The following is a 20,393-nucleotide window of genomic DNA, read 5'->3' on the forward strand; positions in this document are numbered from 1 at the left end:
GCCGCGGTATTTTATCTAGATTTCTGTCAAAGCAGCATGAATTGAGGCGTTAAAAAACAAAGCTGTATCTGCAACATAGTTTTTGTTGACTTGATGAAAAGCAGTCTGATTTAGTACAGTGTGCTACTTCACATACTGAAGTCTAGAGTTGTCTGTAGAAGGTAACCTGAAAAATAGAGCCACTTTCATTGCTGAGCATGGCCTGAATATAAAGAGGAGACTTGTAATCAGCTCTTTGACTGCAAGAGAAAATGAAGTAAGCATAGCTTACAAAAGTTGAACCTGACAGGCCAAGGATAAACCTGACAACTTCGCAATTGGCAAAAAATGGACAGAGGTGTATGAGGAGAAGGAGCTGATTATCAAAAAACGTCAAAGACACAGAGTCGGTAGTTTTTTGTAGTTCTAGAGATTCACGGAATTCCCTGGCCCATTTTACGGAGAACTACGACTCGTATACCTTTCCTTTAATAACCTTCTCTTCCTTTAACCTAACTACTCTGGGTAGTAAAGGGTCTTCAGGTGAAGGAAAATGTGTAATTGCACACTTTTTTCTTTTTCGTTCTTCACAGGGAAAACATTTTTAATTAGAAGAGATCATTTCCCATACTTCTTGAAGAAACATTGGTGTATGGGGCACAATACCATAGCCATTACACCACACAAGCCTACTTAAAATAGGTGTGCATTTAGAAGTGAAAAATGTCTGGGGGGAAAAACATTACAAAAGTTTTAATACCCACAAGGCTTTGCTCATTACACCCTATGTGTACAACTTGGTACTTGCTGTATTCCATAATCATGGGTTTGCGAATCTGGGTATGCAGTTTTGCAGCATGAATCCTTTTCTGGATTCACATGCTGTGTATTACTCTGACATCTAGTGGTTTGCTCCAGAACCTCTTGTTAGTCCTCTTTTCCACTCTTTTTTTCCCTCTAGGTGAATGTAGCCATTTAGTTCTTTATCCCACCTCCTTTGATGTCAGACATGCGCCCTGGAAGCTTCTATGCGTGGTTAGAAATGTCAGATTCTTTTTTTCCTCTATTGAGAATGGAAGCAATAGCAGAAGTTCGGCAGACCCAAAATCAGAAAAGATAATATGTCGGATTGTCAAAGGAAGGAAAGAGATAAAAAGAAAAGGAGTGAAAACCGAAGGACAATGAAAATCACCAAAGGGTGCCTGAAGATCACTTAAATAAATAACCGGACCATGTAAGTTGTTGACCACTCAGTCGGAGAATGCATGGATCGAAGGGGTGAAAAAACAACCAATGTGAATGGAGAACACTCCCTTCAGATTCCTGCCTGAGTTCCACGAACGTTTTTACAAAAAAACAGCCCAGAGGTATGTAATCTCTGAATATACCTCATTTTCATGCATTATTTTTCCCCACAGGGAATTACAATGCGGTCGTTACAACGACCGCATTGTAACCACACATACCATTACCCCACAAGTCGTAACAACGATTTGCAGAGGGGGGGCGCTGGATGTTGGAATAGTATAATTTACTATTCCAACTCCAGTCTGTGCAGACAGTAGGGAAGGTGTTGGATCCTCCCTCCGCAAGTCGTTGTTCCGACTTGCGGAGTAATGGTATGTGTGGTCGTTGTAACGACCGCGTTGTAATTTCCTGTGGGAAAAATGTTTGTGGTAAACATTGTTTACTGTAATCTCTGCCAACCGGAGGACCACGAAGCAAGGAGTTGTGAAGTCTGCGCAGAGTTTAGGCCTTAAACTTGAGGGCGAGAGAGAGGCAGATGTGTGAACACCAGAAAGCCATGCAGACACGTGGGAAAGGAAGGCCGATGCTTAGGGACCTCGGCCTGTCTAGTGACAAGGAGGACAATGTGGAGGAGGCAGTAGGGGCCCAGGCAGAAGGCTCTGATGTTGAGGAGGAAGAGGTCGGCAAAGTTGAGACAAAACAGCTGACAAACCCAGAGATGGGGAGCATACATAATAGCAGGTAATCTTGAAAAAACCTTCTGGGTCCGAGCCGAAGACTTTGGACTCAAAGCTACGTAATACTGCCTTTGTGTCGAAGCACTCTGTGATCAAAGGAAAGTCGAAACGCAAAGAAAAACCCCACGGGTCCTAAAAATGAGAAACTGATTGAAGGAAGTGACCCAAATAGGGCCACCCGGTTCACTCTCGACCTCTACTAGCTATCCCAGAAATGAAGAGTCGATGATGCAGTAGAGTACACAATAGAACTGTTGTATTCACACATTACACTGCAGCGGAGTCCAGTCTGACCAGCCCTATGGGATGGCTGTCGAGGGACTGACTCTAACAAGCATAAAGTTACATTATGTATGTTGCGGAGCCCTCAAAGACCTGCCTACTATGGAAAAGCACTGGTAGATGTTGTAATACAATGGGGGTACAGAGCATAGGTTTCGATTCCTCAGCCGGGCACAAGCTATCTACTGCCCAAGGTCGTCTGGCTTAACCTCCCCACCAGACAGGTGGGAGAAGGCCTCTAACTAACGGGAAAGGCATGCGTTAATGAGAACCTTGCAATTAAAAGAAGCCAAAACTGAGCATTGAGAAACGAAACTTACCAAGGACCATTTCTCGTAAATAGTCAAGTAGCAGTTTCGATTATAATACAAGATGGCGTCTACTAATGAGAAAATGGCGGCACAGATGCTAATCTTAATTCACACAACGTCTACACTTATTGATTGCATACATATACAATAGGAATTATTATGAAATAGCTACATAAATGTTAACATAATACCATATGAAGCATGAGTAATATGGCAGTGACACATTTCAATTCCAACATGATGGAGGTTGCCCCTCGAAGAAGCCCTAGTTGTTGAATGGCGATCTAAAGAAGGAAAGGGCCAAGGAAAGCTCAGTGGAATGCTGAAACTGAAGAACAGGGTGTTGAAGCCTCTTGAATGGGAAAAACTGGCACTCAAAATTTGAGAAAAAGAAGAGGAGACTTTAGGCTGGCATGGCGGCGATCCTTCAGAAGAAGGATTTCGAGACTTCAATGAAGGAATCCAAAATCCCCTTGCGACCACCTGTGGAAAAAAGCAGGGACAGGGGGAGCACAATGAGCCATCAACTATCCCGAACCACAAGAAGAGAAGCAAAGGACCCAGGGGATCTTTCAATATGCCAAAAGCAGCGACAAACAGTGGCCGGACCCCAAAACAGACTCACCAGACGAGCCAGTTGGCACATACGCCCGGAGACCTTCACCACCCGATGACATGATGTATAACGCTATAGTGAAGAGGGTTGGCAGATAATTACGGGGTACAGCTTTTGGAAGCGAGGACACAGTCTTGTTTCATCCAAGAGACACTCCTACCATCCCAGAGCAAACATCAAAACCTCCCCATACTGCCAAGCATTCTAGGTCAAGGAAGGGAAGGCTTTAGAGAACCTGCATCTTTCAAGGCGGTAACACTAAGGATAGGGAAGAAACATAAACATTCCTCAAAAGATCCTGTATACATTAAGGGCAATGCAGTGGGGGATTCCACTATTGTGGCCACATTTAGAAATAGAGTGAATTTCTCAACATCGACAGGAAGGAAAGCAATAGAGCGCAGATGGTAGGTCGGAAGGTCAGAAGGGGGACTGCAATACGATAGAGGAATGCAAACTTGAACGCACTCTAAACTGCTGTGCCCGCAAAAACTGGGATGACGTTTGAGAACTCCTGAAAAACCTCCCTGAACAATATTAAAAGAGGGAAGATGCACAGGAAGAAGAAGGCACAGCAATAGCCAACACATGCCTGAAATCTGATTTGGACACTGCAGATTCAGCCAGTCGACAACTGGTAACTGAAACATCGATGAGGAGGCAACCCTGGCTGCAGGTGTCTCTGATTAAAAAGGAGTTGCAGGAAAACATCATATACACCCTTCGTAGGTGACAGCCTGTTTGTAGTTGCTGTGAAAAGCACACTACAGAAAGTTAAGAAGGATAATGACACCACAAAGGCAATGGGGGAGTGCCGCTCCGTCGTCAGCCAAGGAGGGCATCAACACCAGTGAGAAGACCTGCTGGGCTTTGAAGCTTTCAAAGCGCAGTGCTTCAACCCTCCTTCCCGCAGATGAGTGTTCATAAGTAGTAGCAATTCCTATCAAAACAAGGGACAGAGCCAGAAGAAGGGAGCAGCCTTCCATTGGATCCAGATCCTCCATCAAGTGACTCCGCTTACCATATGCCCATTCACATACCATTGCAAAGTCCTTTTTTCCGGAAGTGGAAGGGAGTCGTGACAGACAAGTGGATCTTAAACGTCATCAGACATGATTACTGCATAGGACTGGTAAAGATGAAACCCGGAGTCAAACTAAAGAAAAGACTACATCAAGAGGAGGAAATTTGATGCCTGTAAAGCGAAGTTCAGGAACTACTGCATGAGAGGGCCTTAAAGAGGCTGACCACAGCAGAAATCAGTCAGGGAAACTACTCTGCATACTTCTTCATGCCAAAACTGGAAAATCACTAAGACTAATCCTGGACCATAAAGACACAAATGTTAAAAATGACTACTCTGCAAGAGGTCTTCTTGCGGATGTCGGAAAAGGACTGTATCACAACCATAGACCAGAAGTATGCTTACCTACACATCCCAAGAGCAGCAAACACCAAATATATCTCTGGTTCATAATCAACAACACACAATACCAATTCAGGGTGCTTCTATTCAGAATCAAATCAGCACCCAGATTATTCACAAAATGCTAGCAGCACTGGTGGCCTACCCAATGTAAAAGTGAGATTTTTTTATCTGTCTCACTGGTGCAGGGACACCCTAAGTCTACGGGTTCAGTAAATGAAGGATCAACACTGGAGTGGAAACAAAACACAAGTTTATTACATCTCATGAGAGAATCCCATCTTTCAGACACTGCAAGTGCCCAAGTTCAAACATGCCATTAATACTTTTTGGTGCCTCGTGAAACACATTGAAACCACTTCATCATTGTTACATAATGCTTACACAACTCCTTTGTATAATGCTTACATGCTGAACTGTAGAATCCTGATGAACCCCTACCCACGTCACTTTCATAGATAGGCAAGGGAGGTTAGAGGCGTTGGTGGGCTAACAGATAAAGCATCTGTTCACTTAGGCCCTTCGGCAGGGCAGGGCTCTTTTCTGTGACATGTGAGTATTATCAGTACAACCAGCTTTCAGTGAACACGTAACTTCTGACTTTGCAAAAAGAGGCCCCACAGAAACACAAAATGGGGGCTGGTAGACGAAATGAAAGAGGAGTAGAGGCTAACTTAACAGAATACATTTTTTACCGTTCATCAGTCCCTCCTTTTAGACTCTACTAAACACATTTTGTCTAATTAAATAATAAAAAAATATATATTCCAGATACATAAAACTTCATGAGTACAAAAAGCATAAAAGAGAACATATTAACATACTTAGTGGTATAATCACCATGACCACCATATTCCTCCACTTCTAAATCTGATCCTTTTGCTTGTGGGTTACCATCATCATCTGGATAACATGCTATGTTTTGCTCTTTATTAAGACCTCCTATATCAAAGGTAAAAATCTTACTAACGTGCTGCCCATAAAACTCCAAACCAAGCCCTGCAAGTGCCATTGTGGGAGAATGGGAGTGGTATGAGAGGCGTTCCCCCTTTTTCCTGGTGTCTAGGCAACAATCCACAATCCACAAAACCAACAATCATAAATATTAGCAATACTATGCGTATAATGCAACATTTGAATGTTCAAGTGTAGGTGTTGGGCATACAAGTGTATGCATAGGAAATTTCACATGTAGGAACCAAGCTATTACACAAATACTCATAACACTAGATAAACTTGCTGCCAAATAAATGAATGTCCATTTATGTTTAGTCTCTCTGGACGCAGGGTGTTGAATATCCGAGCGTTCTTCCTCCATGTTTGGCATCCAAAAATCAACAATATCTTTAACTGTATTGTCTCTTAAAAACGCTGCACAAAAATGTTCTTTTTCAAACATGTCTATAGTTTATTTCCAATGCATATATCAGTCAATGGTGAATTTCAGAAAGAAAGCAAACATTTGAAGAAATCAAACAGCATTTTCACCTCAATCAAAGTCCAAGCTAAAAAAGTAAAAACAAAAATCGTTGAACACTTGCAGTTCGATTATAACTATAGCAATGAAAAATCAGTGTAACAAGTACTTAAAGAAAGGTCATCCACAAGTTCATCTGCATCAGCCTGAAGGATCCTTAAATAGATTGCTTTTTTCCAGGAAATATTTCTGGGCCAACTGGTGAAAAGTTCAGATTCTATTTCCAACCCTGGGCAGAGCAAAGTAATGTACACAAGGATAGTATCAGTAGTTTTCTGCATCAAAAATGTTCTTCTTTCCATTCAACGATTCTTTTCTCTTCAGCTCTTGACAGCTCTCAGTTATTTATTTCAGCATTTCTTGACTCTTTGTTATCAGCTTGCCATCACGGTGTCTCATACAGTTCAAACTTTGCATTACACAGTTCATTCAATGTGGCATTCTGTACTTTTTCCATGCAATTTAACCTCTCAGGTGCTGAGAAACTCTGACAGAGCACCAGCAATCCTTTGTACATTTTCAATCCAAGCTTTTCACTTTTATTTTCACTTTGATCAATTTTAGACGTTTCAGCTATGGGTGCAAATGATTTTTCAAGGGACCACTGCAAACATTTTGAAAACCCTTTCAGCCAGCTTTTTTCTTTCTCCGCTCGTAGGCCCACAGCACTAATGTTTCCTTCAGAGGCTGCACCTTACTCATTCACCTCTTAGACACCGCTTTCATCTGAGTCAGTTTTCACTTTTTGCTTTTCCAGTGCAGTTTGCTTTAGTGCTGCTTCAGACTATGTGTGTTCCCTTACAGCTTGACTGACCTTCTTCTGTTGGTTTTTGACCACTGCTGGCATCTTTTCTTGAAGAGGAGCTGTTTTATCAGGGGCACACGGGACCATAGTGCGTGAGAGGCATACACCCTATTTGGAAGGCCACCACATTTCACAACAGTCTTTGCCAGGATCATTTGAAGCAAGCCTTTCCATTTCACAACATCTCTCAGATCAAAGTTTTGGCACCAGCCATTATGCAGATCTTGTGTAGCCGCTGCAATCTGGTAAGAAACTGCACACTCCACATCAGCCGGACCTTCACAGCAATGGCTAGTCTTTTCATCCGTGATTTTCAGAAGTGCATTTGCATGTACATATTCAAGCCACTTAAGTGATGCTGAAACACAGTCTTTTGCAAAGTGTAACTATATGCTGTCTTTGTGTTGCTTTATTGTGCTTGAAACTTCAGGCAGATAGCTACAATCTAATCTTTGTCCATTCTGTTGTTCTGCACACATCATCTTTGAGACCTCATTATGATCTTATTTCTAAGAAACTGACAATCTATACCTGGCATCAGTTTTTGCAATAACACTTTTGCTACTATACATATGTCATTTTTCTCATATTCCGTTGTGAGGCAACCTTGTTGTTTTGCTTATAAAATATTTTCTGGTACCTACTTTAGTTCTTTACAAGTGTCTGCATAAAATAAACAGTATCCTTTTCAATTTTACCTGGGAAAATTTCATTGAATGTATATGCGAACAAGACACAATATTGTACAACTGAATTAGCATTTGTCTCTCCCATGACAATAATGACTCCCATTTGAACACTTATACTGCATGTTCTGGTAAGGGCAATCAATTTCAAATTTTGGGCTGATGTAACTACTGAAAGCCATGAAGCTTTGACAACATAATATATAGGGAGCACAGCGTGTGCTGCTCCTCATCTGTCATTGTTACCTTTCAAACCTGGCAATTTACAAAAGGGACATTGTTGAGCTCAATCAAACGTTCATCCTTAAAATCTGATCTTGGTTTTATGCATAGATTCATGACACCGAGACATTCAGATTCAGTTTCATTACAAACAATTCCACTTGTTGGCTGGAAGCTCAATACATTTGAATTCAGACCTTTTTTGTGACTGACATTTACCATAGCTACTAAATTAAGGCAGCTAAGCATTTCTGTGACATTGGGGTGAATGGTCATTGGGAAATACGTCACAGACCTTTGAACACATTCATGTTTCTGAACAGGCACTGAGAGAGCGCAGCCCTCCCTCTCACTGCAAATTGGTGTATTTTCTTTTAAATAAACTTGCACTCCTAGTGCCGGGGAACAACACTTTTTCTCTTTCAACTCTAGGAATGCTTTTGTGCAATTGTTGTCCAATGGAAGCAGATCAGACACATCCTTGTGTGTCAGCCTCAGTAAAGGCTTAGCCCCTAGGGAAAGGTTTGGTAATCACTCACTACAGCAGCCAACCATTTCAAAAAAACAAATCTTGACTTCTTTCTGAATTTGAGGTGGATTCATCTGGTGAATTATTTCCACTCTCTCTGGTGACACCATTCTAGCTACATTTCTGATTATGTGTCCTAGACATTCATCTTCTTTTTGACAGTATTCCTGACTACTCTCATGCAATAGCACTGTGACATGAACTTGACAAAAATCAATAACAATAAGCCATTCTTCAGCACATGGAATGTGAAAAAATATATTGGCTGGATTCAGTACCATAGGACAACCTAGAAAAATTATACTTCTACTTTCTTGCATTATTCTGTTCTTTTCATTTAGTTTCTGTGAACCTGTGATCAGAAAGTTACATAAACTTCCAATCAATTCCATCAAAAATCCTTTACTCAGTTTATCTCCAATTATTAGTACAATTTCTACAACTGATGGTGTTCTTGAACACGTCATCTGGTTCTAATTTGAATAAGACATGTTCTGCATGTTTTATTAATCTGACATCTTTCTCTGTGAACTCCCTTACTTCTGTGTTTATTATTTCTTCCAAATCATAATGTAATTTTTCAACTGTCATTTCTGCTATAGCTGTCTCTTGTTGGGCCATTTTAAAATGTACATCCTCATCAGGAATCTGATAATTAACACCATCTACTACTTTCCGGTGCGCACAATAGCCACTCGCTTTGGTAGTGTTAATGCAGTCAGAAAATTTTGAACTAATTGTCCATGCTGTCTCCACAATTGTATGCAGTGTGGTAATAGCATATGCTGCAGTTGTGGTGCTATCGGATAGCTTAAAACAACACCCATCTACATAAAATTCACCTTGAGCATCAGGCAGGGGCATGTCAGTCCGGTCCACTCGACCCTTTGTTTGTCCTTCAGTGGTAAAAATACAATCATGTATATCACTGGACTGCTCAGAGGGCAATGGCAACAAAGTAGCTGGATTCTAAGTCAGGCAGCTTTTAAGTGTAATATGTGATGCTAACAAAGTGCTTAGTCTCATTCAATAGTACATCAACTGAATGGGGAACAAAAACCGTTAATTGATGATCCAGTACAAGTCCTGCTGATTGTCTGATTGAAATGGCAGTTGCTGCCTCAGCCTTCAGGCAACCAGGGAGTGCCCTGGCCATATATACTTTTTGCATTTAAAGTCTAACCCTTCTCTCATCACTTTCTACACTCTCTTCTTAGGCTTTTAATTCTAATTCTTGAATTTTCTGTACAATAGTCTGTTCTTCAAATTTCTTCCTATCCTTTTCTTCTTTAATCTGTTTTTGTTTAATTTGTTTTCTCCTTAACCCTACGGCATCAAACAATCTCTGCCTACTTTTTCTCTTAAAGAGCTGCTCTTCTACATATTGCAATTTATCTAAATCAAAGGTAACATTTAAGTGGCCACTGTAAACTGGCATCTGCCTTCATATATTTGTTTCACAATGTGCTAAACAGTATGGAAGAAATACCATATTTAATGTACATTTCATAATTCAGAGTGCCTTCTAGAGGCGTTGGCTGTCTTTCTTCCAAAGTTGTTTTTGTGTTGCAACAACAACATAATGCACGAAGTGTGCTCAAAACAGGCATGTTTACCAAATACTTCTTAACAATAGTGTTAAGAGACTCCTGTACCAAAAACAAAAGATGAGAAAAAATTCTCACATTACCTGTCAAAGACGTTTGCAAAGGTCTTTTCTGATGGATACATCTGCCAGTGGATTCCTCACCTTGTGAATATCCCCTGCGCCAGCATTCCACGGAACTTTTCTTTCCCAGCACTCCACGTCGACGTGGGCGACGTCACAATGCATCGGCTCCGCACGCGACTCCGTACGACGTCATCGGAGCCATAAGAAAGCCACGTCGGCGTGATGACGTCAGTTCCCTTTTTTCCGCGCCGTCGACGCGCAACTGTGTTTTTCCAGTGCTCTCTAGCTACTTTGTAGTTTAGCGGTGTTACTGTGTTAAATTCAGTATGTCTTCGACGAGGAAGTCGGGCTTTAAGCTCTGTAGGGAATGCGGAGGCCTGATGTCCATGACGGATCCGCATCAGGACTGCTTATGGTGTCTTTCTTCTGATCATGACATGGAAGAATGCGGTTGCTGTAGGAGCATGAATCCTAAAGCGCTGAAGGAGAGGAAGACCAAGCTCTTCATGAAGAAAATCGGTGAGGAGAAGAGAGGGAGAAAAAAGGAGAAGTCCAGGCGGGAGTCATCGACTTCGAGGTCGTCGAAGACGAAGAAACACCACAAGAAGAGGAAGCATTCTTCTCGGCGTCGGTCCTCGAAGTCTAGGGGGTCGAGGTCGGCTTCGCCCCGTCGACGTCGGAGCAAGGACTTGTCACCTTCTCCTTCTCCTGCTAAGTCTCCGAAATCTCCTTCACCAAAGCGGGCTCCAGCTCGTTCCCCGACGCCGTCACCGGCTCTGTCCAAGGCTTCGACTCCGGGTCAAGTGGAGTCTGATGTGCCTCTGGATGAGCAAGAACAGGAGGAGGCTGTTCCGGCGCCGGATGACTCTGCGGCTCCGATGGATGATTCTGCGGAATCGACGCCGGTGACTCCACAAGGGGATACAGGGACAGTCCCTTATCCCCAATTCCCGGCTCCAGGTACGGATCCCTCGGGATTTCTAAATGCCATGTATGGTATTTTTAATAGGGCGTCCTTCCCATCCGGAGCACAAACTGGTCCCGTGGGTCCGATGGCATTTACGCTGGGGGTGCCGCAGCATTACGCTCAGGCCCCTTTTCTGCCCTTTATGCCGATGGCGCCTTCTTGGCAGTTTCCGGCGCCGGCTGAGCACCCGACTCGACCTCGGATGGACCGTCAGTCTTCGGAGCCTTCTTCGATGCCGAGGCCGACTCCATCGGCGCCGCGTCCTGCGCCGCCGACTCCACCTATGGCGCCTCCGACTCCGGTGCCTTTGGCTCCACCGACGCCGCGTACGACGTCGACGACGCCGGCTCCCCGGATCCGGTCGAGGCGGGAGGCCCAAAGGGTGTTGGAGGAAGGAAGATATCGGGCAGAGATGGAAGAAGGTGAGGTCGACTCTTCTTCGGATGAGTTTGAAGGAATAGAGGAAGGCAAGTGGTTTGGATACCACCCCTGAGTGGGAGCATGCTTCTGCAAGGTCTTCTCCTCCACAGGAATTGGCACCCTACCATGTGGTGATTAAGAAGGCCGCAGAGTTGTTGGATCTGCAGCTGCCCTCTGTGGAGTACAAGTCAAACCTGCTTACGGAGGTGTTACACTCTCCGACGTCGGCTTCGGAGCCTTTGTTGCCTTTCAATGAGGCCATCTTGGAGCCAGTGTTGGAGGTGTGGAGGAAACCTCTTTCAGCACCGGCGGTTTGCAAACAGGTGGCAAGGAGGTACAGAGTTGCACCAGGAGACCCGGATTTTTTGTCTACACATCCTTCTCCGGAGAGCCAAGTGGTGCAGGCTTCATGTTCTAAACATGCTTCGGGTGCTTTCCCTCAGTCTCCGGCTGATAGGGAGTCAAAGAAAGTTGATCAGGCGGCCAAGAAGACCTTCTCCTCAGGAAGTACGGCGTTGAAGTCATCTAATGCCACATGCTTGCTGGGGCGTTATGTTCATGCCTTGATGGACTCTATAAAATCTTTGGCCCCTAAGTTGCCTGAGGGGGATAAGTCGTCCTTCTTGGAAGTTGTTGCGGACACTCAGGCAGCGGCCAGGCAGGTGAGCCAGTCTGGGCTGGATACGGCGGACTCGGTGGCGAGAATTATGGGGTCGTCCATCGCCGCAAGGAGACAGGCTTGGCTCCGTTCCTCTGGTTTCTCAGCGGATGTTCAGGCCACGTTGGTGTATCTGCCTTTTGACTGACAGAAGCTGTTTGGGGAGAAGGCAGATTCTGCCCTTCAACGTTTTAAGGACAGTAGGTTGACGGCGAAGTCCTTGGGTCTGCAGGCTCCTGCTAGGGGTTCAACATTTCGAAAGGCTAGGGGATTCGGAAGATCATCCTTTTGTTCCTTCCGACAACCCCAGCAGCAACAACAGCAGCAGAATCCCCTCTATAGGTCCTATAGAGGGAAGCAAAGGGGTCGGAGAGGTTCTCGACGCAACCCCTCTTCTTCTTCCTCCTCCTCCTCTGCTCCAAATGAGGCTTCAGGGAAGCAGCCCTAGATCCCCCATCCCGGATCATGTAAGACCTGTGGGGGGTCGGGTGTCCTACTTTCTACGGGCTTGGAAATCTGTTACCACCGACCTTTGGGTTTTGAACCTCGTAGAGACTGGGTACGCCCTTCCCTTTCGGGAGTTTCCTCCCCCTTACCCTCCTTGCCAGGGTTATTGCTCGGAAGACCATCTGCTTCTCCTGCAGAAAGAGGTTCTAGCCTTGCTTCAGAAGGGTACAATAGAGGTGGTTCCGGAGCAGGAAAGGGGCCAGGGATGCTACTCCCGGTATTTTCTGATTCCCAAAAAGGACGGCAGATTGCGTCCGATTCTGGACCTCAGAATCTTGAATTTTTACCTGAGACAGGAGAAATTCAAGATGCTGACCCTTGCGCAGGTTCTTCAAGCGTTGCAGCAAGGAGACTGGATGGTGTCGCTCGACTTGCAGGACGCGTACTTCCATGTCCCGATCCTGAAGTCGCACAGGAAGTATCTCCGTTTTACGGTTGGGTCGCAACACTACCAATTTGTGGTCCTCCCGTTTGGTCTTACTACCGCACCTCGAGTCTTCACAAAGGTGATGGCAGTGGTGGCTGCTCATCTCAGGAGGTCAGGGATCCCGGTTTTCCCTTACCTGGACGACTAGCTTCTGAAGGCGGAGTCCCCAGAGATAGTGCAGCGTCATCTGCAGGTGACATCTCAGCTGTTATTCGACTTGGGTTTTTCAATCAATGTGCCCAAATCTCACCTGGTGCCCTTTCAACGCAACCTGTTCATAGGGGAAGTACTGGACACTACTGTGTGTCGAGCATTCCCTCCTCCTCAAAGGATTCTCGACATTCAGGAGATGGTCCCTTTATTCCACAGTGGAGCGGTTGTTCCAGTTCGGAAGGTCCTTCGCCTGCTCGGTCTGTTTGCCTCCTGCATTCTGTTGGTCAACCACGCACGCTGGCACATGAGGGCGCTCCAGTGGTGTCTCCGCAAGCAGTGGTATCAGCACAACGGGGATCTCGGGGAGTCGATCAAGATCTCCGGAGAAGCTGCAGCGGATCTGTCTTGGTGGAGCGTGAAGGGCAATCTGTCTCAAGGAAAGCCCTTCCATCTACCTCCATCGGTGGCCACAGTGATAACGGATGCATCCACTTTAGGGTGAGGTGCGCATCTGGGGGATCTGGAGATCAAAGGACTTTGGTCTCCAGAGGAGAGGTTGCTTCACATCAACCTTTTAGAACTGCGGGCGATTCGTTTGGCGCTCAAGGCCTTCCTCCCTTCCCTTCGCGGTCAGTCGATTCAAGTCCGGACAGACAACACGACTGCGATGTGGTATGTCAACAAGCAGGGAGGGGTGGGGTCTCTTTGTCTATGCAGAGAGGCCTTACGTCTATGGTCCTGGGCTCAGGTCCATCAGATTTGTCTAATGGCAAATCATCTGGCCGGGGTTCTGAACGTTCGTGCAGACAGTCTCAGTCGGCAGTTCTCCGCCGACCACGAGTGGAGGCTCCATCCGGAGGTGGTTTGTCACGTCTTTTGGATGTGGGGAACTCCTCGGGTGGATCTATTTGCCACCCGCGAGAACGCGCACTGTCCGTTGTTCTGCAGTCTCCAGTATCCGATGCAGGGAGCGTTGGGGGACGCGTTTCAGCTGAGTTGGGGCTCACGACTCCTTTACGCGTTTCCTCCCATACCCTTGATTCCTCGGGTTCTGAGGAAGATTCGCCAAGACCGGGCCCAAGTTATTTTGGTTGCCCCGGATTGGCCAAGAAGGGTGTGGTATACAGATCTTCTCCACCTCTCCTTGTGCCATCCGCTCCGTCTCCCTCTGAGGGCAGACCTCCTCTCGCAGTCGGAAGGGCAGGTTCTACACCCCCACCTCCAGAGCTTACACCTTCATGCCTGGAGATTGAACGGGGCAACCTGAGTTCTTTCTCTCTCCCTCCTGATGTGGTGGATGTTATTTTATCGGCCAGGCGACACTCCACTAAGTCCATTTACTCCTACCGGTGGTCCAAGTTTGTAAAATGGTGTGGAGAGAGATCCATTGACCCTTTAAAAGTCCATCTTTCTGATGTGCTTCAGTTTGCTCTTTCCCTGGCTCAGCAGGGCTGTGCTGTGGCCACGGTCAAGGGCTATCTTTCGGCTTTATCGGCTTTTCTATGCCTTCCAGATCAACCTTCACTTTTTAAATCTCCGGTTGTTCTGAGGTTTATCAAGGGCCTTACAAACATGTTTCCTCCCACTCCATTTGTAATGCCTCAGTGGGACCTTAATCTTGTTTTAACCTTTCTGATGGGGTCCCCGTTTGAGCCTCTACATAGTTGTCCTATGAGGCTGTTGTCCTTTAAGGTGGTTTTTCTTGTAGCCGTAACCTCGGCAAGGAGGGTGAGTGAGCTTCAAGCTCTTAGTTCTAAACCCCCGTTTTTAACCTTGCATGCTGAAAGGATGGTTCTCAGGACCAGGGCTGCTTTCCTGCCAAAGGTTGTCACTCCGTTTCATTTGGGGCAGTCCATTACTCTCCCTGTTTTCTATCCTCCTCCTCATCCTTCCAAAGAGGAGGAAAGGCTTCATCGCCTGGACCCAAAGAGAGCTGTCAGCTTTTACTTGGACAGAACGAAAGACTTTCGTCTGGACGATCAGCTCTTTGTGGGTTTTGTTGGACATTCCAAGGGGAGAGCGGTGCACAAGCGCACGTTGTCGAGATGGATTATCCTTGCCATCAAGATCTGCTACGCCCCGGTTGGTAAGACCCCTCCTGAGGGCATTAGAGCTAATTCAACTAGAGCTAAGTCTTCTACATCTGCTTTGGCCCGGGGTGTTCCTGTGGCAGACATTTGTAAAGCCGCGACTTGGGCCTCCCTCCATACCTTCGCAAAGCATTATTGCTTGGACTCGGAGATGTGGAGGGAGGGCTACTTCGCGCGCTCTGTGTTGCAAGACTTTCTGGTATAGGAAGGTGGACACCCTCCTCCGGGAGTGGGGACTGCTGTGGGAATCTATTCACAAGGTGAGGAATCCACTGGCAGATGTATCCATCAGAAGAACAAGTTACTTACCTTCAGTAACGCTTTTTCTGGTGGATACAGTATCTGCCTGTGGATTCCTCACTGACCCACCCGCCTCCCCGTTGTCCACCTTTGTATACCATGGAATAGGTCTTGTTTGAAATGTTTGTATACTTTCTGGTACATTTGTAGGAAATGCTTGTTTGATTAGCATTCTTTGTTTTGTATGCTATGTATATGTATTGGTATTCTATATACTGTGTATACTTGGAGTTGTCGTTGGTTCACCTGTTCGCCTTGAAGGCACGGAAAAAATGGGTGGAACTGACGTCATCACGCCGACGTGGGCTTCTTATGGCTCCGATGACGTCGTACGGAGTCGCGTGCGGAGCCGATGCATTGTGACGTTGCCCACTTCGACGTGGAGTGCTGGGAAAGAAAAGTTCCGTGGAATGCTGGCGCAGGGGATATTCACAAGGTGAGGAATCCACAGGCAGATTCTGTATCCACCAGAAAAAGCGTTACCGAAGGTAAGTAACTTGTTCTTTACTAACACAAAACCTAAAAAAGACAACCATTTCTATCCTACCTGATCGCAGAACTCCAACTCTCACCTGCCGATCCTCTGATCAATAGATCACCTCCAAAATGCCAACCGAGGAGCCCCAGTTGAGACACACAGCTGCCACAAAGGTCAGGTCGATAAGCTGAAAATCACCTTGGCCGCAAGAGCAAGTCTCATTCTGCGGAGCGTCCCTTAGTGTTTCTGTCCCGTCAAAACGTCCTCCTTCTGGTCCAGCTGTGTCCTTGAATGGGGCCCCATGTTGCTGGCGCCAATTGTAGAAGTGAGATTTTTTTTATCTGTCTCACTGGTGCAGGGACACCCTTAGTCTATTTGTTCAGTAAATGAGGCTCGAATCTGGAGTGGAAACAAAACACACGTTTATTACATCTCATGAGAGAGTCCCATCTTTCAGACACTGCAAGTGCCCAAGGGAGGGTCTAACAAGTACAAGTTCAAACATGGCATTTATACTTTTCGGTGCCTCGTGAAACATATTGAAACCACTTCATCATTGTTACATAATGCTTACACCACCCCTATTTATAATGCTTACATGCTGAACTGTAGAATCCTGATAAACCCCTACCCACGTCACTTCCATAGATAGGCAAGGAAGGTTACAGGCGTTGGTGGGCTAACAGATAAAGCATCTGTTCACTTAGGCCCTTCGGCAGGGCAGGGCTCTTTTCTGTGACATGCGAGTATTATCAGTACAACCAGCTTTCAGTGAACACGTAACTTCTGACTTTGCAAAAAGAGGCCCCACAGAAACACGAAATGGGAGCTGGTAGACAAAATGAAAGAGGAGTTGAGGCTAACTTAACAGAATCAATTTTTTACCGTTCAACACCAAGGCGAAAGGAAATTCATGTCTACACGAACCTAGACGACTGGCATATCAAGGCAAACTCAGCACAGTACTGGACACTCTCCACCGACTAGGTTTCACACTCAACCTTCAAAAATCCACCACGAAGCCGGAGAGAGACAAGCTCTTCCTGGGTGCTAAAATCAACACTGTGATGGCAATAGCCTACCATACCCTCAACAGTGTTAAGGCGATAACAGACAAGAATTGCCCATACCGCAAAGGTCAGTCTCTGACAATGAGAACTTTGAGGAAGGTGATGAGCATGATTGCCTTATGCATCCCGCTAATCACACATGCAAGGCTGCCTATGAGGCCTCTGCAAGAGTGGGTCCAGAATCAGTTGTCATAGGGGATGGGGAGCTGGGAAGATCCAGTGGGTGTAACGCAAAGAGATGGCATGGTGGAACGGAGACGACATATCTGTAGACAGGATCTTCACACAACCGACAATGACCATCACCACGGACGCATCCCTCATCGACTGTGAAGCGTACCAGGGAGAGCTTAGAGTCAGAGGACTATGGAGAGCAGAAGAAGCGATCCAGCACATTAATGTCCTGGAGCTAAAGACCATTTTCTCTGCCTTTAAAGCCTTTTAGACACAAGTGACTGGTAAGACAGTGCAAATTCAGATGGACAACACAATCACAATGTCCTATCTGAACGAACAAGATCACATATGCTGTCAAAACTAGCCCAAGAGATTTGGTGATGGGCCATTCATAGAGGAATAGACTAGATAACAATACATCTGCCGGGTGTAGAAAATGGAGAGGCAGACAGACTAAGCGGACAGGCATCCGTATCACACAAATAGGAACTAAACAACTAAGTACTCCAAGAGGACTCCAGCTGTGAGGCACACCAGAGATCAACCTACTTGTAGCCCTAAAAATGCAAAATCGTGAGACTCTGCATCCAGGGACTTACACCGCCTCTCCCAGGGGGATGCCATGTCGACAGGCTGGTCAGAGAAATTTGCAAACACTTTCCCACTAATTCCCCTCATCCATTTAGTGATAAACAAGTGCAAACTGTATCAGATGACAATGATCCTAATTGCTTCACAGTGGGCAAGACAAAAATGGTTCTCAGAACTGGTGGAGATGGCATAAAAAAATGTAAAAAAAGTTGCCAAGAAAACACAGCCTTCTCTCCATGCAAGAAGGCATGGTCTTTCATCCAGGAGTAAACAGCCTGAGTCTAGCGGCCTCGCTCCTGAGGACATAGACTTTGAACACTTGAATCTCCCAATTCCTTCAATGCACGTTCTAAAGGAAGCCAGAAGGCCGAGCAAAAGAAAATGCTACACGGGTAAATGGCATGGATATGTCCTATTATGCAAAGATAAGGGTCGACTCCTCAACAGAACTGAGGATGCCACAGTAATCGGGTATCTCCCCCACCTGCTATACAACAAACACACTTACACCTTGTTAAAGGTGCACTTGGCAGCAATAGTAGCCTACACACAAGTCCATATAGGAAGCAGTTTTTTACAGCACCTGTTATCAAGAAATTCCTGGAAGGGGCAAAGAGAATAGCTCCACTCAAATCAGAACCGACACCAAAGTGGAACCTCAACTTGGTACTAACTCAGCTTATGAAAGCACTGCTCAAACAACGGCATAAGACAGAACTGCGGTTCCTGAACTGGAAGGCTGCCTTCCTAGTCGCAATACCTTCACTGCAGAGGGTAAGTGAGCTGCAGGCATTAACCACCAAAGATCCAACCACCACCTCAGAGTGACACAGAATACAGCTACAAAATCAGTGCACAGCATATGAATCCAGACAAGGATAAATACTGCAAAATGAAATGGTTACTACTTGAGAGTAGTTTTGCAGCTTGAAGAATTCTCCGAATTGACATGCAACCCTCCACCTCCCCAGGAAATGAGGTGAGACAAGGGAGGAAGGCTGATACAATACCAAAAAGAGGAGAGAAGCCAGCAAGTGCAAAAGGAGTTGCCTAAAGGGAAAAAAGAATCTGAAGAAGGGGACCACACACAGAGGCTTTTTGGGCGCACATCTGACATCACAGGAGGCGGGACATAGCACCAAATGGCTACAGATGACACCCAGAGGGAAAGAAACAGAGAGTGGAAAAGAGGACTAAGTTTCCATACCCAATCACTGGATGATGGTATAATGCACAGCATGTGAATCCAGAAAGTTCTTCAAAATGCAAAACAACTACTACTGGTATGTAACCATTTCGTTTTTGGTAGTAGATGACACTTTTCCACCTCTAAGTGTAATTTCCATTTGCAAAGCATCAGTTGAATCGTCCCTGAAGTGTCTAAATTCTGTACCTTTTTCAGGATGAGACTTTTCATGGTGAAACGTTGTTCATGACTAAGGACAAATTTAAATGTTGGCGGAGAGGGTACTCCTCAACCGCAGTTAGGTAAACTTTCTATCAACCTGATTGTCTACCCACCAGTTAGGTGGACCTTCAGTGTGTAGATGGCTGAGACTACTCAGTAAGGGGCTGTCGGAGGTTTGGCCAAGTGTCTGCCTTCCCAATTTAGAGTGGGTGGACACATGGCGAGTTTTTACTGCCAGTCACTGCTATAACAAATGTGGTGGTAAGAGGCAGTGAAAAATGGTAAAAGGCCCCCATGCCATGGGAGTATCCTTCCACGACAATGAGGTTGTCGTTCTTTTTATTCTCAAGAAGAAAATCTTGCTTTGGGATTTTCTTTTTAAAAATTAAAAAAAAGTTGTTTGTTTGATTTACGGCTACGTCCTTTTGACGGTGTTGTCAGACAAACTTACAATACATTTCAAGGAACTGCCATGACGGCGGTTCCTGAAATTGCAAGAGATTTCTGCTGGGCAGCGGACATCTTTAAATACGGCAGACAGCGTACCCTTGCCATGGGAGGAGTGAAGTACTGGCAACGGTAATTACTCCGTTCGCCAAGAATTAAATCAGCCCCTAATATATCAGCAATATTTCTAATTGACTAATTAAGTGGAGTGACAACAGATGAAATTATTATGGTAATCTACCATTACTTCGCGGCCACTACTACGACTTACCATTACTACGCATTTTTTACTTAGCAGAATCTTTTACTTCACATGCTTTAAGTTTGCATGCTTCTACTTAGCCAAGTCAATTTCTTTGCTGACTATTCAAATCGTTGTGTGGCAAAGGAGGTGCTTACCTTTCCGAACGACGACGTGCAGCTCTGACAACTCCTGAAGCAGGAGAAGAGAGGAAGCACGGTGAAGCGAGGGACCACGAGGAGAGAGAGGTTAGTGGGGCAGTGTAGTTTTTGGGGTTGTGCAGGGGGTTGTCTTTTAGGTTTTAGGGTTGTGTTTATGTAGTGTAGAGTAGTGTATTTGGGTTTAGGATAGTGGTCGTGCAGGGGGTTGTCTTTTAGGTTGTAGGGTTGTGTTTATGTAGTGTAGAGTTGTGTATTTGGGTTTAGGGTAGTGTTGTGGTGCAGGAGGTTGTCTTGTAGGTTTTAGGGTT

At 45.5% G+C, this 20,393-nt stretch overlaps 1 protein-coding gene across 2 annotated transcripts in view; it reads left to right on the forward strand.

The window, feature by feature from the left end:
* AHI1 (Abelson helper integration site 1) overlaps positions 1-20,393 on the forward strand; it is a 971,238-nt gene that overhangs the window by 469,748 nt on the left and 481,097 nt on the right. The gene's annotated exons all lie outside the window — the stretch shown is intronic.

The sequence above is a fragment of the Triturus cristatus genome, chromosome 6 (assembly GCF_964204655.1).
Source record: "Triturus cristatus chromosome 6, aTriCri1.1, whole genome shotgun sequence".
NCBI lineage: Eukaryota > Metazoa > Chordata > Amphibia > Caudata > Salamandridae > Triturus > Triturus cristatus.